We start from the raw sequence: 25371 nt of genomic DNA, 5'->3' as shown, positions 1-25371 counted from the left end.
TGGCTCTTAATAAACCACAATTATTAAAACATTAGAAATCCAGGTATGTGTTACAACAAATACAATTCCAATTTTAAAATGATACCGTGTCAAATGCTTAAGTATATACCAGCTACTGGGGTAGGGCTTCCATGGGCACAGTTCATTTCCCCATTAGGAATTCCACATGCTTGAATATGCTTTAAATAAGGGTTGTACCCTCTGAGGCCACAGTGCCAAGGAGATGTCAGTACTATGTTCCTTGATGCCTGCAACTATGAGCTGAAATAAACCTCCTTCCATTATTAATGTCCAGGCTTTGGTATTCTGCCGCAGCAACAGGAACCAGACTAAGGAACCATGGGGTCCTTGAGATGTCAGGTAGTCTGTCCCTGTTTCCTGACAGCTTGTTCCTATTCCATGGAAGCCAGGCCACCTGAGTTGTGCTGGAAGTGACTGGGAAGTTTCTAAATGTCCTCAAATGAGATTATTTCATAAGCAGACGCTGCAATGCTTCAGCCCAATGCCCCTCTTTGAGGCTTTGGTGTTGAGTAAGCTTCCTGGTACTGTAACAAATGCCTGAGGTAATCAACTTATAAAGAAAAAACGTTGATTTTGGCTCACATTTTGGAAGTTTCTGTCCACCAGCTGTGGATCCCACTGCTTTTTATCACTGTGATGTGATAACACATCACAACATCACAGACAGAAGGCAAAATGGACCAAAGGCATCTATTTAACCTCATGGCATGGAACGACAGAGGAAAAGGAAGAGCTGGAGTCCCACTATCACCCTTCAAGGGCATGCTCTCAGCCCAGAAGACCTCTCACCACCATCCCCAGCAGTTCCCACAGCAGGGGGCTGAGAGAGGCGGAGGAAGCCTTCCCTTCTCTGGGGGGACATTGATTCAAACCATAGCAGGTGCCTTTGGATTTCCAGTGAGCTCTCACCTTTTGCTCACTCTTTGAGATCAAAGCTTTAGAACGGGAGGAGGCAACAGCAAAGGCTGCTGTCCAAGTCTCTCAGCCCCAGACAAACCAGCCTTTGGAGCAGCCCTTAACAGCTATTTCAAATCTAAGTCAGGAGGAGTAATTAATAACTCCTGTGAATTTATGAAGTAAAAAAAAAGCATGCCACCAAATCCCCAAATATGTAATATTTTTTTAAATGCACACACCCACTCACACTTAATTTATGTATGCTTGAAAAAGGAATGTGGGTCACTGCAGAAAAATAGAGACAAACAAAGAAAAGAAAATCTACCCACTGTGAGCATCAAGATCTATTTCCTTCCAGTTTCGTCCTTGCTATATATATATTTAAATTTGTTTATAATATTTTATGATTCAATTACATAGTCATAAGTAGAAATCATCATGTAATTAATTGTAATTATGTTGTGTGTTTCATTTTTGGCTCCTGCTTTCAATTCCTTCACATCATTCCATGAACATTTTCCCGTGGAAACAGCATCATTACTTATTTCCACAGTTGCTGCCTCTGGGGACAAAGGAGAGAACATTGGAGAAAGCCCCCCCTAGCACGGCATTAAGGAGCCTGGGGGGCGGTGCTAGAAAATAGTTAGATTACTGAGACGTGACACCTGAGTCACCAGAGCGGACACCACTGACCACAGCCTCTTGAACTCAGAACAGACATCACTAATCTCTCAGAGCAGACCTCACTAATCACTCACAGCCTCTTAAGCTCAGAGCAGACATCAATAATCACTCACAGTCTCTTAAACTCAGAGCAGACCTCACTAATCACTCACAGCCTCTTAAACTCAGAGTAAATATCTCTAGGCAACCACAGCAGCTCCCTTTCCTATCCACCTCCTATCAGACAGCCTAGGAACCTTTTTCAGCCCTGTGCTCCAGGCAGCCACGCGTTGCATTGCTGCGCTGGGCCCACCTTTGAAAAGGCCCCTTTGAGGCAGCTCCACGTTACAATCTCCCCTTAGGACTAAGTGACGACCATTGCTCAGAACATCCACCTCTAGCACACAATGAATCCACAGTCAGGCCTTTTGTATTTTGCTTGGCCCTTCACTAAAAAGCTGCATGGAACAGTGGGTTAGGGCCGTGGAAGTCAGGGTCTTGTGGTATCCAGTGGACAAGATTCGTTCCCCCCCTGCATGACTGGCAGCAGGGCCCTGTTTCATTTGGACCCAGTCCCTCCCAATTCCTAGGCCTTCGGGACATAAGAACGCCATCATATTACATTCAAACCAACCGCGGGCTGCAGGTAATGGGCCCTGTGGTGACCGCGGCGGTGCCTGGCATTGTCCATTCCTCTGAGCATGGACTTCAGTAGAGCCTCCAGCACACGGGTAATTACATTCCAAAGTAGGCCCACCCTGAAGCCGTTCAGCTAGAAAATTACAAGCCACTGCAAGGACGTGCTTCCATTTGAACGAGCAAAGGCAAATTCAGCATCCAGCAGCCTGAGGTGCCCAGCAGCTCCATGCATTTTACCACATGACCTAGCATGCTGCCAGCATCTCTCAATGAACATTTAACTCACTCCCCACCATGGTCTGCCTGCCTAATCTAGCCTGCCGAGCCTGCAGGTTCTGCAAAGCTGATGGCCCTCCCCACCCCACCCCCCAACCCCCACTCTCAGCTCTCCAGAACTAGCCCCAGGAGGCCTGCTGTCAATTGGTATGCCTGCAAGCAGGGTAGCCAAGACCACACCAGACCCACAGTCCCCAGGCATGGGAGGCATACTGGGTCACACTCATTCCTGCCACCATTGCCTGTGTGGTACCTATCAACACCATCTCCCTACCCACTTCAGTCTGGTCCCTGCTTCCTTGTGGGACACCACTTTCAGGGTGGCTTACCCACTAGGATCTTGGGACAGTCATTCTGATCTCTGATGAGCCCTCCTCATTGGTTGCTCCACTACTCGTGGCTGTCCTGGGGAAGAACCAGGTACAGCCCCCAGTCTGGCTTTCTGCAAGCAAAGGAAATCCCCAAGATGCCCAAGAAGAGCACTGTGTCTCCCAAGAAGTATTTTATCCTGACTGTCCCATGCTCAATCCAGGATTACTCTGCACACAGTGTGCTTCCTGAGCTGAAAAGTTGACAGTAGGTCATGGACCAGCCTGCCTCCATCTTAGGCTTGAAAGCCATCTTACAGTGAAGACAAACTAGGTTTGTTCCTACTTAAGATTAAGTCTGTTTCTCAAGGATTGGGCTATGCCGCTCCCATAACCTTAACTACAAATGGTTCTGTACTGCCTAATCCAGATAACGGCAACCATGTCTTTGTTTCTAAAAGTTGTTATAACCATCTTGCAACCCTACCTTTGTTTCAAATGTCATTATGTTGTTATGACCAACTTGTTATGTTGTGCTCCTGTAACCCCACTTATTTGCCTGACAGCCCCCCACATTTGGAACCCCCAACCATCCCTGAGCTATAAAAACCTTGTCTTCCTCACATCCAGTGATGGCCTCTTGAACCCTGCCTTAGAAGGAGGCAGCCCATGTACACGAACAAAAAAAAAAGCTTGCTTTAATTAATTTGGCCATGATGATTTGAGTCAATCATTGAATCTTTGGGATTAACACAGGGGCAAAGACCTAGGGCAAGAAGATGGAGTTTTAGGAGCCGCAGAGACAGCTCGGTGGTTAAGAGCACTTGCTGCTGCTCTTGCAGAGGACTGGTTCCCAGCACCCACAAGGCAGCTAACAATCATTGTAACTCCAGCTCTAGAGGATCTGATACCCTCCTCCAGCCTCTGGTACACACATACATGCAGGCAAACACTCATGCACATTAAATAAAAACATTTTTTTAAAAGGTAGAGATTTAACACAATGCTTTTGTTAAAGGTGTAATTCCTTATCTACACGCCTAAAACTTTACAAATACCCTAAAGCATTTCAGATTAGGAAAAACAACATTAGGGTATCAAAATTCAGCAAAGAAGATGAATCCAGGGTCTTATATATGCTGGGCATGTGCTCTACCACTGAGCTACATCTCCAGCTCTCTGTTTACTTTTTGAGACTAAGTTGGCCAGGGTGGCCTTGCCCACCCACAGCCCAACCAGATCTTGACTTCATGATCCTTCTGCCTCAGCCTCCCGGGTAACTAGGCTTACAGGTTTGTACCACCAGCTCAAAATTCCTTATGTAGCCTAGGAGAGTCAATGTGTCCCCAACCCTTATCTCCAACTACACACAGGTCATTGTCCCATAGACTGGCAGGCCTGTGTGATTTCTCAATGTGAAACAGCCATGACTATCAAAAAGTACAAACAGTCCAGATATCCTGCTTGAATGAGCATGACGCAGTAAACACCACCCTCCACGCCAACTGAAGAACGACACAGGCCCATGCACACAGGTGCCTCTGTCTCCAGCTGGAGCAGCCGGGTCCGTCTTCTGTGACAATCATTTTCCTGCTTTTCTTCAAAGTCTCCTCTAGGTATGTAGGTAGATAATAACATGTTTAGGGCCACCTGTATTTAAATTTTCACACCCAGAGACTTATCACAAGGGCTGTTGAAGCCAGCTTCCTTTTAACATGCTTTGGGATCTTGTGCATACTGTAGCACATTTTTAACATAGGGCAGTATTCAATCTGTAGGAATAGTCTACAATTTCTCTCTCCATCTTCCCCTCTTGGGACACTTGAACCATGTCCAGCTGGGTGTGATACAGGTCCATGGCTCTAGACATTTTTGTATGATTTCACCTCCTGGTGGTGGGGGCAAGGTTGGGACATGCTTACCATGGAAGAATCAGAATGAAGGTGCTTGCTTTGTTAAAAACCAGGGTGTTGCCAGGCGGTGGTGGCGCTCGCCTTTAATTCCAGCACTCGGGAGGCAGAGGCAGGCGGATCTCTGTGAGTTCGAGGCCAGCCTGGGCTACCAAGTGAGTTCTAGGAAAGGCGCAAAGCTACACAGAGAAACCCTGTCTCGAAAAACAAAAACAAAAACAAAAACAAAAAACCAGGGTGTAAAGCTACAAGGTTATGAAAGAAGGTTTCTTAACACCTTGCTTGATAATGACTATCCTAAAGACTGCCAGAACCACACGCTTCCACAGTGGACTGAGCAGCTTCATGCAAAAAGAAAAAAGAAATCTTCGATTTCTGCTTATCAACTGTTTGTTCAACCTGGAGCTGATGACACACGGATATTGGTCATTGTGACCAAGGATTATTGCTTTAAAATACCTAAGGTAATCCTCATTCTTATCTTTAAAAACGTGCCCTGTCTTTGCCTCCTGAAACACACACATGGTCCCACTGCAGTGTTCTGTTCTTCCCAAATAAATGCCGGTATCCTCTCGTTGCTTTTTATTTAAGGTGAGGTATAGCAGAATGGTCTATGTGACCAGGCCCTGACAACGGCATTCTAAAGAGCACCAATTTGCACTGCCAAGGTGAGCATGCCCTTCACTCTCAGCATCAACACCCAAGGACACGAGACATTCTGCTCTAATAGTTGCCCCCCATGAAAACAGTGCCACATGTGGTCTGAAGTCCCATTTCCCTAATGCTCAGCAAGGTTGGGCATGCAGGAGTCTTCTGGGCCATGCTGTCTATCTAGCATTGCACTATCCTGTGCATCCCGGATCTTGGCCTCGGGTACCCTTTCTTTCCTGTGCCTGGTGAGCATCCACTCAAAGAGCAACACCCAGGGCTCTGGGTAACAACGTTCCCTTCCATCTCTCCCAGACAGACCCAGGCTCTCTTGCCTCTGGGTTCTCGTGCTCCTGGACTTGTTAGTACCCATCGCCCTGGCTATCCTGGCTATTTCCCTGTTCTTCTTCCTCATTCCTCACTTCCCCTGTACAGGACGATCCTGGACCCAGAGCAGCTGCTCAGAGTGCTCCTTGGCTGATTTCATGAGGTGCAGAGAAAAGTGCTTCTCCCAGCAGAGAACAGCTCAAGTAGAAGGAAGCATAGATTAGACAGAATGTCAGGTCTGGACACCTTCCCAGGTCTGCATCAGCATGATACCCACAATGGATTCTTGGGCTGCCCTGGAATGGACAGTATGCCTCCTTAGATCCTGTCTTGGGATTTTAGCTCTCTGCTTCACTTTGAAACCCAAGTTCTGAGCTCCCGGGTGCCCTGTCTGGACTATGCCTTCTTCTCCCCTCTGTGCCCCAGGTCTGCCCTTCCAGAGCCCACACTTGAGTTCAGGGCTTCCTCCCCACAAGGCTCCTCCCCAGGTCCTCACAGCTCCTGGATTCGTTCTTTCAGTACCGGTGCTCACCGCCATCCCTCCTCACCAGAGCACACAGCAGCCTCCTGACTCCAACCCTTCCCTGCTTCTCCCACTCCAACCCAGACTCCCACAACTCCGGCTCTCCACCCAGCACACAGCCAGGCATGGCCAGCACTCAGCTCTGCTCTGGCTTCGCTGCGGCCCTCCCCCACCTAGCCTGCCCTTCTCATCCTCACCTGCACAGAAGCCTCCCATCTTAGAAGGTCCTGCCACTTGCCATCCTAGGTTCCTTGGCCAGTGAGGCCCTGCAAGGGGGAGGGAGGAGGCTAGTGGTCCACAACGAGCAAAGATGGTGGGCAATGTGTCCTTGCGGGGGGAGGGGTTGGGAAGGGCGGGCAGCAAGGCGCACCAGAGAGAGAAGCTCGGGACAGAGCGGGCAGGAGGCGAGACGTGAAGGACCAGGAATTCTCATGGCGGACTGAGCACCTCAGGGCCAGGCAGGGCCTCCCGCCAGCTGCCCCCAAGTCCACAGACCCAGGACTCATTCAGCAAATTCTTGGGACATCACAGAATGTGTGGTGGAATTGCCAGGGACCACGAGCTCTGAAAGAGCCAGAAGGGAAGGAAAACCAAGGGAGCATCATCATCTTAAAATCAACCCATCATCCCAGAAGATGTGCCCAATCCTGCCACTGTACACACTGTGGGGTACCTGACGAAGGTGACTTAGGACCCAGAAGATGTGCCTAGTCCTGCCACTGTACACACTGTGGGGTACCTGACGAAGGTGACTTAGGACCCAGAAGATGTGCCTAGTCCTGCCACTGTACACACTGTGGGGCGCCTGACTAAGGTGACTTAGGAAGGAAAGGGTTTATTTACTTCACAGCTTTAGAGTCTGAAAAATCAAACGGCGTGGTGCAAGCCCTGGGAAGGGCTCCTGGGCTGCACCACATCATGGCGGCCGGTGATGGTGGGAGAGGAAAGTTTATGTCTCAAGCCAGAAAACCAAGGGCTGGTAATGGCCGGGCTTGCTCTTTTTTCATCTCTCTCACAAGAAGGCTCCAGGAGTCCCATGAGAACTACCATCCTAGAGCACACTCCCACGGCCTACCTCTTCCTGCCACTACCCCGCTGGGCCCCCAAGCCTTCAACACGCAGACCGTTGGGGTAGGTAGACTCAACCAGAGAAGCCCTCAAACACAAGCCACTTTGGCACCAACCTCACAGATGGGGACACCGAGGCTCAAGAAGGGACAATGAGTTGCCGGTAGGCACAGGAGCTGGAACCGGAACCTGGATCCGCCTGGCCTTGACTTGGTGCTTTGATCGCTTTGACCTGGGAGATTTACCGGTTCTCGCCCACATCCGTGGCTCTCTGCACCTGCCCTCCCATCCTTAGGGTGAGTGAGAGTCTGAGGGATATAAATGTGTAAGTGGCATTTATTTCAGCGGTCTGTGTCCACAGCTCTGTGCCTCAAGCCCTTCCTACAGTGAGGCATACGCAAATAAATGAGAGAGAAGGAATGATCAGAATCCATGAGCCAGCTCTGTCCTATCTCATGGCTGCTGTCCCACCTCCCCACCATATCACACAGACTCTGCCCACCCCGAGGTACTGCAAAGGAAAGCCTTTTGGTATTTATTAAGTGAAGAAAATGCCCACATGCATACAGGAGAACAGTGAATTCATAGCACTTTCCTGGTGGCAGACCTTGTTCACCAAAGAGGAGCGGGCCCTTTGGGTAGCCTGCCCCAAACCTGGTTTCTCCTCTCTCCCATCTGCTATCCTCCTTTGTAGACGACAGGTGTGACCTCGAGACTGAGTGCTGACAGCGAACGGACTGTGAGCCGGAGGAAAGGCATGGTTTCCACAACCCCTGCTTCCATGCTGCCTCAGACCCGTTCATTCCTTTCACCATGGTTAAGACCAGCTGTGGTCTTTGGGTCATACCCTAAGGAATGGCGGGCCAACACAACAGAAGGACACTGGGTCCTGAGCGAGTACACGGGACAGAGGTATCTTTCCAATTTCAACAGTTCACCTAGTGAGATTCCCTCAGGTGTGAAGGAGCTAGTGTACCCAGGACCACAGGCTTTCTGACTCCCAACAACGACAAGTGGCTGGCCCTCTGTTACCCCACATATGACATGAGGGTGACAGTAGACACTGCATTGGGAACTACAAGACAGGAAGCACACAGTGACCCTGGCAACCGCTGTGTCCCTGTTGGTGAAGCCCTGGCCCCTGTCTCCCTGACACAGCTCTCATGCTGTCACATGTGATGAGTAGCATGTCTTCCTGCACAACTGGCCTGACCATCCCTTTATCTGTTCCAGTGCAAAGCACTATCAAGTGTGGGAGTAGAAGCTACTCACAGATGGGTCTGGGAACCAGCGAGAGCTTGGCTTCACCCTGAGGGACCTGAGCACTGCAGCTAATGAGTCCCAAGAAACCAGAGCTAATCAGACCCTAGCTGGCCTCAGTCGATGAAGAGGAGAGGGGAGCAGAGGCGAGGGAAGAGGAGGGCATGGGGAGGAACCCTGGGACTATGACTGGGGGGTTTGTCTCCTTGAATCTTGTGTGTAAACATGCCGCCCTGCAGAAAGCTCCTTAAGTAAGAAGGCAGTCAACAACTAAAACAATCTTCAGGAAGCCCCTGAAACTGACCAGACTCACTAGGCTCCTCCCTGTCAGAGCAGGCAATGCAAGCCAAGAGTACCTCTCAGACGGAAGGAGGCTGAGCTGTACTGCAGACTCTCAAAAGCTTCAAGGATTCCTGAGACCAGACCAGCTGCCTGGAAGAGCTTTAGGCCAACTGAGGCACCTGGGACACTCTCCGAGCTGCCTGCAGGCTGTGCAGTGCGCTCCAGGTTCCCAGCTTTGTGAGCTGTCACTCATACTGGGGTGGGCTTGGTGAGGCAGCTGTCTTTGAGTCGTTTCTGCTGCTGTAAGTGACCCCTCACCCATATTCCTGTAAGCAACCTCAATAGAACTCATTGGTTCTCCAAATTGGGACTTCGGTGGTGTCCATTCTTTCGTCTGTCTTGGGATCCCTATCTGGGGTGAGCAGACGTGTGTTGTGTCTCCCCAGGAAAAGGTGTGTCACACAAGAGTGAGGTACTGACTGGGAGGGTGGACACGGCTCGATGCTGGTGTTCAGTTAGTGGAAGGAAGCCATTAGCTAGGGCCAGTGGGGTGGGATGAGCAAAGCTTAGGGACCAGAGACAGGGATGCTCCCTGACTCTGACCCAAAGCCCGAAGCAGAGGCAGCCCTTGACCCTTGGCCTGGAGCCATAAGCCAAGACAAGCCTCCTGTTTAATAAGGTTTGCAGCACACAGTGCTGCAGGATTAGCCACAGCCACATACTACCGCAGTTAATTAAAAAGGGTGATGCTTCAGAGTAAAGTTCAAGTGCAGGCAAGGTTTCCTGAAGCAACTATTTCCTCTTGAAAAGATAAAAATACATACATATATAACATTGTCTTAAGTGCAATATATGTTCTAATATGGCAAACACATTTTTCAATTATGTGTATATATATATATATTCCTATTGGAAACAAAGCCTCAGGCAAGTGACCAGAAGGCTGCTCTGACCCCAACTGCCACCTAACACTATGAGCAGGAGAACTCATCCATGTCACCAGGCCAAGCCCTACAGCTCTCAGCCCTTTATTTCTCTATTAATAAAAACTGGCTGAAGGGCTAGGGATGTGACTCCATGGTGGAGCCTTTGCCTAGCACGCTCGAGGCCCCGGCGTCCATTTCTATGACTGAAAGGGGAGAAAATGAGCCACCGAGGACTTTGTCTGATCAGGAACTGGCTTAGGCTCTAAGAACGCGTTTGAATTAGATAAAGATCTTACTGTGTGGGACGTCACAGCCAGGAAGAGGAGAGCGAGCAAGCTGAGTGTGTTAGGACACAAGGACGCTGTGTCCTGTCCCTCAGGACACAGTGCTGCTTCCCAGAGTAGCAGAGACACCGGAGTTTAGATTTAAAACGACACAGTGGGTATTAAGACACAGAAATTCATTCTGTGGCGGGGAAGGACTGTCTGCTTCAGAAGCGCTAGGAGAGGGGATTTAAATGCATTTCCCCACCAAGAGACTCTAAATGTTTTAGGGGAGGGTGTCCCCACCTTGAGTTGAACACTATACAACATATACATGCATCATGTGACATCTCGTAGTTTTCATTTCTTAGTGCTTTAACTTTAGAAAAATAAAAACAGCAAAAAAAAAAAAAATTTAAGAGATTCCGTCATGTGTCATTTTACAAGCAGTCCGTCTGAGACAGACCACATACATGATGGTGTCCCACAAGGAGGCATCACTCAGTGCCACGGCAGCCATGTCTCTTCTGTGAAAGTACACACGATGAAGCCAGCTAACAGGTACTTCTCAGAACACGCTCCGTTTGTTAAGCAGCACATGGCCGTACCAGGTCTGAGAGTTTAGTCAGAGGCATTTCTCTCCCTTCAGGGTCCACCTAGTCACCGTAGTAAAATGCAAAAGGCAAGGAGTGGCCCTAGAGTGCTGGGGCCCAAGAGCTGTAATACAGAGAGGAACTGACATCCGGGTCCCCTCATTAAGCTTAATTATCCTCTCCACATTTCTTTCCTCCTGTAATCTCTGAGAGGTGCAAAAAACACGTCAGTTCCAGTGAAGAGAGATGGGTAATTGCCTTCCATAAATCAGAGTTAGAAACTTCTCTGGAAATTATTCATCTTCCAGTACCAGGCGTCTCCTGCCTCGAACCCATTCAGTGTGTTTTGGGGATGCAACCTCCAGAAGTGGTCTGTCTTCATCGAAAGTGGCTGTGCAACTGACTGGGGCTAGGAGACCAGCCCCCTCATTAGCATGTGGGGTCTCTTCAGAGGGCTCACCAGGGCCCTGGCTGGTTCCAGAAAGGACCTGATGCCACAGGGCTCCTCAGAGCCGCATCCAGATCGATATCGGGAACTGGCCTTCTGGGAAATCACTAATGGGCTGTGGAAAATCACGTGGTGCATTAATGAAGAGCTTCACAGCTGTCCTAGGATCCCGAAAAAGGATAGCCAGAGGCCAAGTGTTTGTGGGACTGACGGGCTCCAGTGCCCTTACAGCTCTTTCCCAAGCCAAGCGTCCTTCTTGCTGCATGGCAGGAGAGTGGCCCTTGCTTCTAACGGTAGCTGCCCATCTTCGGGCTAGGAACAAGGGGTGTCCTGGCCCAGCTGTACCTCATTTTCACCAGACACCGGCCAACCTTGCAGCAAACCACAGCTGATGTGTGACGTACCTGAGATGCTTCAACCCGTATGAACCACACGGGAAGAGAACAACGCACTCACGCGGAGGGCAGCTTTTGAGTGGAGAGAGCTTTACGAGGCAGGGCAGGGCAGAAAGAAATTTGAGGCTCAATCACTTGGAGGGCTCCTGAGCTCTCCATTTTGTCTCGCCCATGTAATGAATCCATGTGGGCAGAATACCATCTCTCGGCCTATAAGATGCCCACAATGGGCTGTATATTGATATGACATGCAATGACATTGCCACACAGCAGAAGAATGCTGTTTATGGCCAGGTTCATCCAATGCCTAGGCTCTCAGAGAGAGGGGATGGTGGCAGGTGCTAACCACCAGCCTGTCTACTTTCTGGATGAAAGGCCTCGGGCTTGGGGGAGTCTCCCACGAGTCCCCGTGCTGAGCTGGAAGCCAGCTCCAGGGTTGCCTTTGTTCCTGTGGTCACCTATTTATGGCTGCCCTCTCACATCCTGCATCACAATACAGTTTATTTTTAGTAATTTAATTTACGTGTATGTGTGGGGGTTCTGTGCACCCCAGTGCGCTGTCTGCAGAGGACATGAGATCCTCCAAAGCTGAAGTTAAAGGTGGTTGTGCACCACCCAATGTGGGTGCTGGGAACTGAACTCTGTTCTTCAGCAAGTGTTCCTACCACTAAGACATCTTTCCAGCCCCATTATTTCTCTTAAAAATAGATTTAAAGGGGCGGGGAGGGGGGAGACAATATAAAAAGCAAGCAAAGATGTTGAGCACTGAATCAAAACAGCTGCTGCAAAGGTCACAAACAGGCAGGTGAGTGCTAAGGTCAGGGCAAAAGCCACGTGGAGCCATGTGACAAAATGATGTGTAAGTGGCTGGCTGGGAGTCAAGCCTACCAAGTGGCCTCCATCGGTGACCTCAGTGGGCCGAGGAGCCAGAAAGCCTCTTTGCCAATGGACCTCAAGGTCTTGGGACCTGGCTCAGCTCTGGCCAGCAGGTTCCTGTCCAGAGCCAGCTCCAGTGTCACCTCTGCTCAAAGCCGACCTGGCTACCACAGCTGTCAGCCGGCCCTCTCTCCCTCGGCTCGCCGACCCCTCTTCTCACAGCCACCCTCTCCTTTGCCGGCTGCCACCTCCCTGGGGACCATTCCCTTCCCTGGCCACTGCCACCTGTGCGCATCTCCAAGTGTCCATGAGCAAGCCAGGCTATCCCCACGGCACCGCTCTCCCACTAGGGATTGAACTAGTGCCATTTTAGGAGAGCTGCCCAACCTCTCAGAGTGTGGGGCGTCAGCAGTCACTGCCGGAGCCAGGGAGTCTGCCCACTTATCACGGGTGTGCGGTGAAAATGTTCGGAAAATACAGAGGTGGTTCTATTGGCCGCGGTGGAATGAAACCGCCCCAGAGAAGCAGGTGGAGGAGGAGCCTCTGGAAGAGGAAGACGGGACAGCAGTTGGGCCAAGCCATCCTCAGGAGGCCCTGGGAGGAGGTGGGTTGGAATCTCTGGATCTCTTGGCCCCTGGAGGCCATCCCCACCCCCAGAGAGGACAAAACATCCAACACAGCCCAGAGGAATGCTGGGGAGGGAGATGTCTGTGGGACACAAGGACAGTGCACAGACGCTGCCTGGCGGTTCTGCCGGGGAGGCAGGCCCAGGTCACAGAAGCCGTGCACCTCAGAACCAGGACAACAGGAAAGCAGGTACTGAGGCCCATCTCTTCATCAGGAGGCTCCCTGCCATCCTATAAGAAGGCGCTGGGCTTCATCTTATGTAATTTTTTTTTTTTTTTCCTGGAAGGAAAACAGCATGAACTCCCCAAGGCTGCAGATGGCTCCAAGTTCTGGGTGGTGAAAATGCCAAGCGGATGGCAGCGAGCAATTAGGAATTTATGGAGCATGCAGGAGAGGTGGGGAAAATGTCCCCATCTAGACATGTGATGGAGCCTCTGAGCTCAGCCGTGACCTAAGTGGGCAGCTGCATTAGGCTGGCCTGGAGAGAGCAGATGCTGGATCTGGACACTCATTCAGGGTGGACAGAGTGGACAACAGGTTGTCCACACCTGCCATCCCTAAGCGTGGGACCGCAGCCACCAAGCCTTTCCAAGCCCCAGTCTTCTATGAAAAGGGGCTGGAGGACCACAACTAGAGGGCTGGCTTGGCAAATAAGAGCACTGGCTGCTCTCCCAGAGGACCCAGGTTTGATTCCCAGCACTCCCAAGGTGGCTTACAACCACCTGTAACTCCAGTCCCAGGGGACCTGGCACCCTCTTCTAGCCTCTGCAGGCCCTGCACACATGTGGTGCACAGACATATATGTGGGCAAAACATCCATACATAAAAATAAAAAAAAAAATAAGAATCTTAAATGAGACTGTAGTGCCCACTTCCCGTCTTGAGAAGAATATGACGCACAGTGGGTCACACACAGCTCTGGGAATGTTCTTAGGAGGCAGAGCCTGGTGTTGGAGAGAACAGGGCTTTTAAAGCTGGTAGGCTCAGGCAACGTTGCTGCGACTTAGTAGCCTGCATCTGAGACTTCCTTCCTTCAGCAATAAAATGGAAGAATTATGTTAATCACCTGACAGGCACTGTGAGAGCCGGAGCCACGAGACCCAAGAACCAGCCGGTGGCACAGCACACACTGGCCTCTGCTGTAGCTTCTGTCACTTTGCCAAAACTAACACAGGTTTACATAAAAACTGATACAGAAGGAGCCTAAGAAAGACATGCCTTCAAGGGACGCATGCCTTCTGCACCTCGCTGAGGTGAACCGTGGGGGCCCTCTGAAGTTGTTATCTCAGTGTGGAGAGCTCAGCCATGCCCACTTTCCGTGTGCAATGCACCAGATAGGCAGACAGGGGATAAGTGAGAGGCTGCCAAGAACCCTCCTCTGTGGTACTCTCCGGCCTCTCAGGACAGATAGCTGGTCTCGGCCCCAATCCTGGCACGGGCACCAGTGGCCTCTCTATCTGCCTTTCTCCTAGCCGAGGGCTCTCGGAAGGTAGGGCTGTGGTCTTTACAGTTTCTACATCCCTAACAAGAACAAGGTTCATCATATAGTGGACGGACCAAGAAATATTTGTTAGAACCTGGTGAATTTGTTGGTGGCAAGCATATATGTCCATCCACCTCTGCACACATCTACATTAAAATGGCTGCTGGAGTCCACTGAGGCTGGTGATGGGGAAAATGTCGAAAACCGTCCTGACTAGGCACTGCCTTCCAGAGCCAGGGTTGCACTTAGGCAGCAAGCAGCTGTGGTCGCTGTGCAGCTTCCTCCAAGTGTGAACAGCAGCAGTGAGAGGGTGTCTGGAGGGCTCCAGAGAGCGGCTGGGTCAGGAACGACACAAACAGAGCCAACAACAACCAAGGACGGCAGAAATAGAGGGAGAGCAGAGAGCTGAGAAGTGTTCAGACCAGCAGGCTGCCACCACATCCATACAACTGGCTCCCCACTCTCTGCTGATGGTGTTCCAGCTGAGGCATCCGGGCATCAGATACGAGTCTAACACTCATCAATTATGGAGTCAAATTGTTCCAGCTGCCAACCTCTTAGCTCAAAGAAAACACAAATATCAAAGGAATGCTTATCACAGAGGCTAATGATTAACATTAACAGAGTTTTGACAGTATCTAACAATGCTTTACTCCTAAGCAAATACACTTGGGGAGAGTTAAGCAGGCTTATCTGTCTCAGATAGACAAATGGCTTGAGGGATGGAGTGAGGGGTGGGGGTGGTGGTAGGCACACAGATGAATGCTCACAACCACCTGTGCATCTCTGCCTAGGACAAGGCAGCAGGCCATCCAGGTGTTGTTGTTCAGAGACCAGATACTGGAAGCCTGTTGATACCCAACACCCTTCTTTCTTCTGAGAGGCCCTAAATCATTTGGGAAGAGTCACCCAAAGGAGTGTTGTGACTAGCCATGCTAGCAAACCCACACTGCCTGCTTCGTAGCTAAGGAGAAGAGGCCACAACTAGGTCAGCTGCTGGCCCACGGGGTGCCATGTTTGGATAGCCCCTGGTTCCTAGTGATATTCTCTCCGGCCAACGTCCATCCTCTCTGCCTCTTGGTTTTGGTTTATCCAGCACATGCTCTGGATGTTGAATCTACTGTGGCCTCACAGTGGGATCTCTGCTCTTCTCTCCACACTCAGTCCCCCTGGAAGTCGCCAAGGTCTTCCCAACACCACACAAGGCACACGAAGCCACGTCCAGCCAATCACTGGCTCCAGCCCTTGCTTCTGCCCTAACCAGGCCTTCTGCTGCTGCTGTCCAGTCCCCAGCGGAGCACACACGCCCTTTCACTCTGATCTTACCATCCTTCAGACCTGCTTCTCCTGGACTGCCCTTCAAAACCTTCCCCCTATCGTGGTCCTTCGCCAAAAATGTTAGAAATACAGAAAAGTCTAAAAATCAGAGTGAAAATTACCCATCAAATCTCTACACCCCAGAGCGGACCATCTTTGCATTCCCTGCCCGTCCCGCTTGTATTTAAAGCACAGCGACTGTCTTAGACGCACCAGGACAGCGGATGAGGGGGCCACGTTCCTGAAGCAGTACTGACAAGCTGTAAGAGATGGGCAGCCATCTCTCCTTGCTCCTCACCTCAGGGGAAAGACATGGGTAGGTTTGACATCAGCAGTGCAGTTTTGTTCTGTTTGCTATCAGGTTGGGGCAGGGCCCTTCTTCCTCGGATTTTTGGTGTTTTTAAATACTGAAAAGTTATCAGATCTTGTCAAATACCTCTTCCATATCAAGATGACTATGAAGTTTCTGTTCAGTCGATTAATCTGTTTAGTTGTTCTTTTTCAGATATTAAACCATCCTTGCATTCCCAGGACACACCCCACTTGGTGTATAGATTTTTGTCTGCTTATTGTTTTTCTGTGTTGCTGGATTCAGTTTGCTGGTTTTTAAAAACATTTATTTTTATTTATTATATGATATATATTATTATAATTGTATGTGTATGTGTTCATGCTATGGCACACATATGGAGGCCAAAAGACTAACTCTGGAGAGTTAGTTCTCTCCTTGCACTTTTACATAGGTTCTGGGGGGTCAAACTCGGGTCATCAAGCTTGCATTCTGGATTTCATTTCATTTTTTTCTTCTATCTTCATAGGAAATGTTGACCCAGGTCTTTCCAGGTGGCGTCTTTGGCGGCAATAACAGCTCCTGGGAATGAGTTAGGAGAATTCCCTCTCCTGTTTTTGTTGGTGGTGGCTTGATGTTCCTTTTTAGGAAGGTTTGTGAAGGGAAGGCATTGCTTCTTATCTGTTGATTTCAACAGTGAAGCCATTTGGGCCTGGGCTTTTCTTTGTGGGTAGATACTTGTTACTTGTTATAAGTCTACTGGGATTTCCTGTTTATTTTTGAGTCAGTTTTAATAGTTTGCCTCTTCCTATAAATTTCTCCATTTCTGCCAAAGTTATCTAGTTTATTGTTTTTTTTTTTTTTTTTTTTTGGTTTTTCGAGACAGGGTTTCTCTGCGTAGCTTTGCGCCTTTCCTGGAGCTCACTTGGTAGCCCAGGCTGGCCTCGAACTCACAGAGATCCGCCTGGCTCTGCCTCCCGAGTGCTGGGATTAAAGGCGTGCGCCACCAACACCCAGCCATACTGTTCTATTTTTTTTTTATAATTATCTTACATTTTTGAAAAATTGGTAGTGATGTCCCCTCTCTCAATCCTCATTCCATTATTTAAGTCCTCTCTCTCTCTCTCTCTCTCTCTCTCTCTCTCTCTCTCTCTCTCTCCCTCTCTCTCTCAATTTAACTTAAATTTTGTCAGTTTTGTTGACAGTTTCAAATAGCCAACTTTGGATGTATTTTCTACCTTTTTCTTCCGGTTTATCATTCTCTGACCGAATTTTACTGTTCCCCCTCCTCTTGCTTTGGTTTGCCTTGCTCTTTGCCCGGTGTCGACGATAGAATTTCAGTCCCAGGAGTCTCTGATTAGAGGCTCTGTGACAAGTGACAAGAGAGAGAAGGAAAACACAGGAACACAGACTGTTAGGGAGGCTCCTCCGGGGCCCCGCAGAGGCCTCAGCGTTGACCTCCCCACCAAAGTCAACAGCCTCAAAGCGATTCTCTCCACACCTGCCGGCTCACGGAACTGTCAGCTCAGTCCTGTCAGAGGTGCCACACGACTCTGACCTGCTTTCCCTTTCCTCCGGCTGGTAGACTCTCCTCCCGCAGAGAGCCATGGGGTCGTCCCACCAATGGCTGCCTCACACAGGAGACTTGCCCATCCCTGAACCCATTACCATGGCCAGGAAAATGAAAAATAGGAAAGGCTAATTTTGTTGCATGATGAGGCTCTGAGCAGGCCGGGAGTGGAGAAGAGACGCCCGCCCAATGTTCTGCATGGCTGTGGGAGAAGGCTCAATGAACGGCAAGGTCAAGCATGACCCGCTGGAGTCTGTCCTCAGTGTCTGGCATCAACCTGGTTATCTGTGCTCAGCCTCTGACACACACCAGCTGTGCCCTTCTCCTCGCTCATGCTCCTGGGTGCGTTAGGACCCCTCTGAAACACTTCAAACCCAGCAGTTCAAACACTCCCCCACACCTCCATCACTTGGCTATACCTGGTGCAAAGCATCAGATGCACAGCTGACTTTCTCATGTCAATCACCTGTGCCTGGGACCTTTTCCCACTCTACATAGCACATCAGCCATGTTCTCTTACGACTGTCACATGGCTACTGCGGCCTCGAGCGGTATGGGACAACCCAGAGACGAGAAGGAAGGCCGTGTGTCTGGGAACCCTCCAGAAGGCTCTCCTATGTCCTGTCAGCTAGCCCTGAGCTTGAGATCTAGCCTTGGCTGCAGACGACACTGGGAAAAAGAGGAGAGAACTATGCCTCCTTAAGAGAAACCCAGAGTCCCACTCAGCCCCGGGGCTGAGATAAGTCAGAAGGGATGGGGGAAGAACCCCGGGAAGGCCAAGTCAGGCCCCTTACTCTCTAGAGACAGGGCTGACTTTTGGAATCTTCTGTCTGCCGCTGCCCTTGTCTTGGACTGAGACAGCACAGCCAGGGACAGCCCCACAGGCTGGGGTTTCCCCCAGGGTCCCCCAGAGAAGCACAGATGTGGGAAGGCAGACTGCTCATCCAAGTCTAAAAACTCAGCCATATGGAGCTGGGAAGATCCACCCAGTTGCTTTGGATGCACAATGCCATCACAACGTCCAACCTCAAGTGCCCCGAGACTCTGATCGCTTCCACCGGGGCCCACACACCAGGCCCAAGTCACTGCACACGTTAAACGGGCTGTGAAAATTAAGCAGAACTAACCAAATGTGCAGGGCGAGGACACAGCAAGAAGAAGGCTGCCGTCTGTACACGGGGCGGTGGCCTCGGAGAAGCCAGCCCCGCCCACACCTTGATTTTAGACTGCCAAGCTCCAAAACTGTCAGGAAATCAATTTCATTTCTTTTTTTTTTTTAAGCCAACCATCGGTGGCATTTCGATAGTGGGATCCAAGCACACAAATGCATCAGCTGTTCCATTCTGCCCCCGCCCCCCAAATCAGCCACTCCATGCTCAGCCGCTCCATGCTCACCTGCCCTGTAGTAGGGCTCATTCCCAAAGCCCCTTTCAGTTTCAGAGCGTCCCAAATCTTTTCCCACCTCCATGCCGGTACAAAAGTGGCTCCCTATTGACTAGAATGCTCCTTTTTACCTCTAAGACCCAGCTGAAACCTGCCTGAATTCCTCCCTCAAGACCCAACACAGAATTCCTGGCTCTTCTTAGCAGACTCCCCAGGGGACTGGCACTGCCTCCCTGACCAACATGCAGGGCATCTTCACAGCAGAGATGGCATCTCTTGTCTGTCTCCACGGAGACACCAGACACAGGTGAGGAGGCTGGAAGAAGCTGTGCCATAGAGAAGGATGGTCCTCTGCTGTCCTGGGAGTTACACGTGGAGTCCACCCTCATACTGAAATAGGGAAGCAAAGTCCACCCCCAGGTCCTGGCATCCATATGGCTCCCAGGCTGAAATGGAAAGCAGCTTCGATCTGCAGATCCACACCCCCTGCATCCTCCCTGGCAGCCTCCCACACGCGTCATAGCGAGGTGGGTCAAAGTGCTGCTGCCTGGTGCGGGGCTCTTCTGGATGCTTCCACTCCTGAAACAGCACCCACCCATGGTCTAGGCCCTTCTGGGGACAATGTCTCCTTTTCCTAAAACTCCACTGGGGGCTCTGGGAATTGCCCTCCCCAGTCCTCCCACCGAGAACACAGGGAGGCAGGGCACGAGTTGTCACAAACACTTTGGTGTCTTATTTGTTCCAGAAGTTGGGGGGGGGGGGGCGGAGAACAATGGAGAAGATGGAATAAAACATGAAAGATGAATTCTTCCCTGGAGAAGCTCATAAATGATGAGCCCTGTGATCATCATGATGCTCACCCTGACACTCTGGGCTCTCACGGGCCCACAGCAGCTAGACCAAGGAACCCTACACTGAAACCAGGGTAAGCCATCGTAAACCTTTCCTCTTTTAATTTTACTTGCCTCAGGTAGTTGACACAACAACAGGAAAATGGCTAACAGACTGTGAAACACCGCTCTTCCAAGGACAAATCTGAGCTAGTCTGAAGGATAAGGGCAAGTGGGGAAGCACTGGGGTGACCCTACCACAGCCCCCCACTGCTGGGCCTTTGGGTAAAGTCACCTGTGACCACCAGGCACCTTCCCAGCCTGCCATACTCACACTCTAGCCACTATCACAGACCCCAGGGTCCAGCCAAGGGCAACAGAGACCTGCCAGGTGGAGCCCTCACAGACCAACACCCTCCCGAAGCATGCACTGAGTCACAGTAACAGAGCATCAGCAAAGATGCTCGCCGACACCCTGCCCACTCGAGACCCCGTGAGTGGCGCTGTAGTGACAGCCTCACCCCACGCATCCCGAGCATTTCCAAATAATGAAGGAGAGAAACTCGTGCAGACTGAGAGTGCTCAACACCGGGACCACTAAAAAACAGTCTTGTTAAAGCTAGAGTTGACTGCTGGGTGCAGTCCTCTGGGAGCTGTCCAATTCTCCTTCAGGCAAGAAAGACCACACTGGACCTAACAAATGGGACAAACAGTAATAACAACAATGAATAAAAATCAACAAAAATGCAAACGCTAGCCACACGCTCTTGGTAGGAATATAAATTAGTGTGGCCAATAGAAAATGATCTGGACTTCCACAAAACACTAGAAATAGAGCTACCATATCACCCATCTACAGACCACTCCTAGGTATATCCCTGAAGGAGGAGAAATCAGTACAGCAAAGAGAGACGCACAGCAAGCTCCTGGTTACTGAATAGAATGGACAGATAAAGAAAATATGAATGTGATTCAACCACGAAAAGGAATAAAATTGTATCATTTGTGGCAATGTGGATGGAGCTGTGGGACACTAAGCCAGGCACAGACAGACAAGTTCTGAATGTTCCCACTCACATGTGGAAGCTAGGAAAAAATGTATTTCCTAAAATCACAGACGGGGCTCACTAGAAGCAAGCAGAGAGGGGCAGAGTATGGGGAGAAGTGAGCACCAGGGTTCTTCAGCACCTAAAAACCACGACAACACATACAATTTTACAAAGACCCACCAGAGAATAGTCACTACTGTGGTCTCTAATTTAGGTCTGTGACCAGTGACCTGGAGGAAGCAGAGGATGATGGGGGACAAATGTCTACAGGCGGTGATGTGTGTGAACAACCCGGGAAACTGACCTGCTCTGACAAGGAGACTTTAGCCAGAAGCTACAGGTGGCCAACAACGTAGTTTCCTCATTTCCTCCACCTTCCTCACCATAAGCTACAACCCCTAGGTCCTGCTTCACTTTCTATTGCTGGGATAAACTTCATGACCAAAAGCTTGGGGAGGAAAGGGTTTTTTTTTTTTTTTTCGAGACAGGGTTTCCCTGCGTAGCTTTGCGCCTTTCCTGGAGCTCACTTGGTAGCCCAGGCTGGCCTTGAACTCACAGAGATCCGCCTGGCTCTGCCTCCCGAGTGCTGGGATTAAAGGCGTGCGCCACCACCGCCCGGCTGGAAAGGGTTTATCTTAACTCTCTGGTCACACTGTTAGAATTCCTAGCCACTCCCCCAGCTACATGATCCTGTGTGCACTGTCCAGTAGCCAGGCAAGATGCTTAGTCATCCCAGGGCCTATGTCCTATGTAATCCGTGTGCTTCATGATCACGTAATCTGTGTGCATGCGTGGTGTAGATAACGTAAGCCCATATGCGCATGTGCAAGAGGGGAAAGCTGTAAAAGTAAGTTCCACCTATCCCTTCCCTCTCTTCCTGCACGGTCATCCCATAGGCCCATGCATACCCCTTCTATTCCCTTCCGTTAATAAACTCTTATAGTGGGTTTTGTTGTGCCTCGTGGCTTCTCTCACACAGTAAACAGTGCCACTTAATAAATAACATTTCATGGCTTCCCTTGCACGGTAAACAGTGCCGCTTAATAAATAACACACACTCCATCACTGAGGGGAGTCCGGGCAGGAACTGAAGCAGAGGCCTTGGAGGGAAGCTGCTGACTGGCTTGCTCCCCATGGCTTGCTCGGTTTGCTTTCTTATACTTTCCAGGACCACCTGCCCAGGGGATGGCACCGCCCACAGTGGGCTGGGCCCTCACCAATCATGAATCAAGAAAATGTCCCCACCGACTTGCTTATAAGCCAATATCATGAAGGCATTTCTCAGCTGCGGTTCCCTCTTCTCAGATGACCCAGTGCGTGTTCAATTGACAAACTAACCAGCACACTCTATGACTATCCAGAAGCCTCTGTAAGTCCCCAGTGATTACAGTCAGTGCTCGAATCTGTTGTTTTTCCGGCCTTTATGTCCCTTTTCCCCTTCCTCCTTCTGCATTTCCTCCCTCTCTCCCTTCCCTTCCTTCCTCGTTTCCTCCTTCCCTCCCTCTTTCTTGCCCTTCCTTACTTCCGGTAATGCTGACACTGCTAAGATCAACCCAAGAACCTAGTGTGGCTCTCACTGGGGAAGGCGAGGCATGGTCTCTCATCACCACGCCCACAAGGATCTGTTGAATGAAACTCGAACCGGGTGGCCAGCAGCACCAAGGGATTGGTTGGCGTGGCAGTAGATGCCAGTTTAGGACGGCGGCAGGTGGAGTGGCCTGCGGCAGATGGCGCTTTCTGAGGCCCTCAAATGCACAGAGCACAGTGTCACCCCACCTTCACCCATGACCGCCATGTAGTCCCATCCCGCCCCCGCAGTAACAGGGCTTTGAGAAGTGAAAGGAGCCACCTCCCAACAGGAACCTCGGAGGACTCTGAAATATGGGGCAAGGGTCATCTTGCAATCTCAGCTGTGAAAACTTGCACCGCTAAAGACCATTTCCCCCCCTTTACACAAAGACATCAAGAGCCTGGCTCCCGGGCACCAAGTGCTCCTGGGGCTGCAATCTGAACCTAAAGGTGCCGAAGGACGATGGCGGACAAGGCTTCCATTCACAAAGGGGCTTATTTTGCTATCTGCCCTCTCAGGCTCCGTCGTCACCAAACAAAGCCAGATTTGTATCTGCAGAACATTCTTACAGCAACTGGGAGAATTTATCCCTTAACGAAGCCGTTGGGAAAACCAACCCCAGAACAGCAGCAGCCTCTACTCTTCCCACCAGAAAAATCTCTGCCATTCAAAGAGTCTTTTAAAAAACAGCCCAGAAGGGACAGCCTACTTAAAAGCAAGATGGTTTGTTAACGCACAGGCAAACACCCCAGCAGGGAAATAACAGCTTCCTGCGAGGGAAAGAGACTTGTGGAAATTCTTAAAATAGGCCAAAGAATAGAGAGGTGCTTCTAAACGGAGGTAAGCGATTAAAAATAGCGGCGCTGCTGGTGGAATGTGCACAGTAGGGCCCAGGTTCTCGGGGCTGTGGGGAGACAACAGGTGTTAAATCAGAGGCGCTAAGTCTTCGCTCCTGTGGTGAGGCGGCAGTGGGAGCCATGGTGGGCGATGCGGGGCCCACACTGTTCTCCAGTTCTCCCACCGGTTCATTCCAGATCTGCTCTCCACACCCAGCCGAGTGTCCCAACACTTTCCGAACAGGGACTGAGTGGCCGGGTGACACTTGCAGGCTCTTCCTGTCAAGTGGTGAGACTCTGTGGATGACCTTTCCTCCCTCCATGCCCTTGGCCATCAGGCAGGGGCAGCCGTTGTCTTCTTCGTCTCCATCCCCTCTGGGGTGGCCCTCCTTGCTTCTCACTCCCATCCCCACCGCCATCGCCAGCCGGCCAGCAGGGACGGCAGACCTGTGGCTCCAGCTCTGCCTTGCCGCTCCGCCTTTCTGTGTGACACCTCTGCCCTGACTTTCCCCCTGGAAGATGGACACTGCTGAGGATACCGGGTGAAAGGGCAAGAGCTGAGATCCAGCCCACACTCTGCTTACCAGCCTTTGGAGTGGAAGCCCGCACCCCCCCATCCCCTCACCCTGTGGCACGTGGCTTCTCAGGGCCCCTGTCCCTGGCCTTTGCCACATGGTAGCTCTCCACACACACACACACATCCCCAGCCTCCTCTTCGTTTGAAAGCCTGCCATTGCCCACCCTCTCCCCACCCGCTCACACGCCTGGTGAGTGGAAATGGCCATGCTAAGTGACCTGTGAGGGGGAGCCTGGCAGGCCGAGAAGAAAAGCAGAGAAGACCCAGTGCCAGCCTGAGCGGCCGATGCACATCACAGAACTCATGTGCCAGAGCTGAGCTACGGAAACCCGGCCATCTTGATTCTCTGCGGAAGTCGCCAGAAAGCAGCCCAGAGCAGCCGGGTGAAGGGACCCCCCGGTAGGTGTCAGCTAAGTAAGGAGGGTGGAGTGGGGGGGTGCCTAGCCCCAGGGGGCACAAGTTCAGAGGCGTGCAGGGAGACATTGAGACACAGTCTGGAGGCAGGCGCCATGAACACAGAACAAGCAAACACGGAGGCAAGAAAGGGGTAAAGACCTGGCCCACATCCTCCTTGGAAAGCCCAAAGGGAGAGGAGGAGGCCGACTCCTGAGAACAAAATTTCTACAAGGCAGACGTGGCGGATCTCCCCATCTAGCTCCAGATGGCTGGGAGGGACCCTTATCCTTGATAGCCACATACCCGGTGTGAGGAGGGTGTTATGGGGCGGGCGGGCGGGCGGAAGGACTGTGACATCTGAATAAGCTTCCAGCAAGTGGCTTCTTCCCCAGATACATTTGCATGGGTGGGAGGACATGTTTCAGGTTGGCACTGGCAGCATCCCAGAGAGGGGAGGCAGAGAGAGGAGGAACCAAAGTGGTCCGGGAAAGGGGGCACAGAGGTCCCTCAGGAGAGCTCCACTCTGGGGAGCCGGGGAAGAACAGCCAGCAATCGAGCTCCAGCTGCCCACAGAGCCAACCAAGGAGCGTGGTGTGCGAACACAGGCAGTGAGCAAACACCGCCCCCTTGTCAGTCCATCACCCAGGCCCCGCCCCCCACAGCCCCACCCTACACTCCACAGCAACAAGGAAAAGACTTGAGCATGGTGCAGATAGCGCACTGTCTGAGTCCCTGAGAAGCACCCTGGGTGGGGGCGGGCGTGTCTAGCAAGGACACTGGAAGGCTTGGGTTCTGGAGTCTGAGTGTGGTGGGCATCTAGAAATACTGATAACAATGGGAAGGCTCAGCACTTGCCAAAACCCCGAGGCTTGGCTTTCCAGCCAGACGGACTGGCCTGTGCGCCTCGGGACATCTGGGGCTAGAGTGGTCACCCGTGGAGGCCCTCTCAATTAGGGTCACAGTGGCCACAGAAAACTTAGAGACCAAGTGCATGGAACACGAGGGGGAAACCATTAGGCTGGAGAAGAGGGTCTGACTCAACCTTATCCACTTAGCATCTCCTCCAGGCAGATGAAGAGAGGCACTCCTGCCTGGAGCCAGCAGGTCGGGGAAGAGCTGGG

The 25371-nt window shown here is 51.1% G+C and overlaps 1 protein-coding gene and 1 long non-coding RNA gene across 4 annotated transcripts in view; one reads left to right on the top strand and one right to left on the bottom strand.

Annotated features, from left to right (window-relative positions):
• Nucleotides 1-25371, bottom strand: part of Mgll (monoglyceride lipase) — a 105801-nt gene that overhangs the window by 75391 nt on the left and 5039 nt on the right. The window lies entirely within an intron of this gene.
• LOC107399897 (uncharacterized) lies at nucleotides 4293-6527 on the top strand. 2 transcript variants are annotated; one of them, XR_013049994.1, is made up of 3 exons: nucleotides 4293-4420; nucleotides 5018-5178; nucleotides 5306-6527. It is a non-coding gene; the product is annotated as an uncharacterized LOC107399897 (long non-coding RNA). The 2 variants fall into 2 exon arrangements; XR_013049995.1 differs by having other exon boundaries at nucleotides 4293-5178; nucleotides 5306-5382; nucleotides 5798-6527.

The sequence above is a fragment of the Peromyscus maniculatus genome, chromosome 3 (assembly GCF_049852395.1).
Source record: "Peromyscus maniculatus bairdii isolate BWxNUB_F1_BW_parent chromosome 3, HU_Pman_BW_mat_3.1, whole genome shotgun sequence".
Taxonomy (NCBI): Eukaryota; Metazoa; Chordata; class Mammalia; order Rodentia; family Cricetidae; genus Peromyscus; species Peromyscus maniculatus.
Note: the sequence above shows the minus strand (reverse complement) of the source record. Positions and strands in the feature narration are given on the sequence as shown.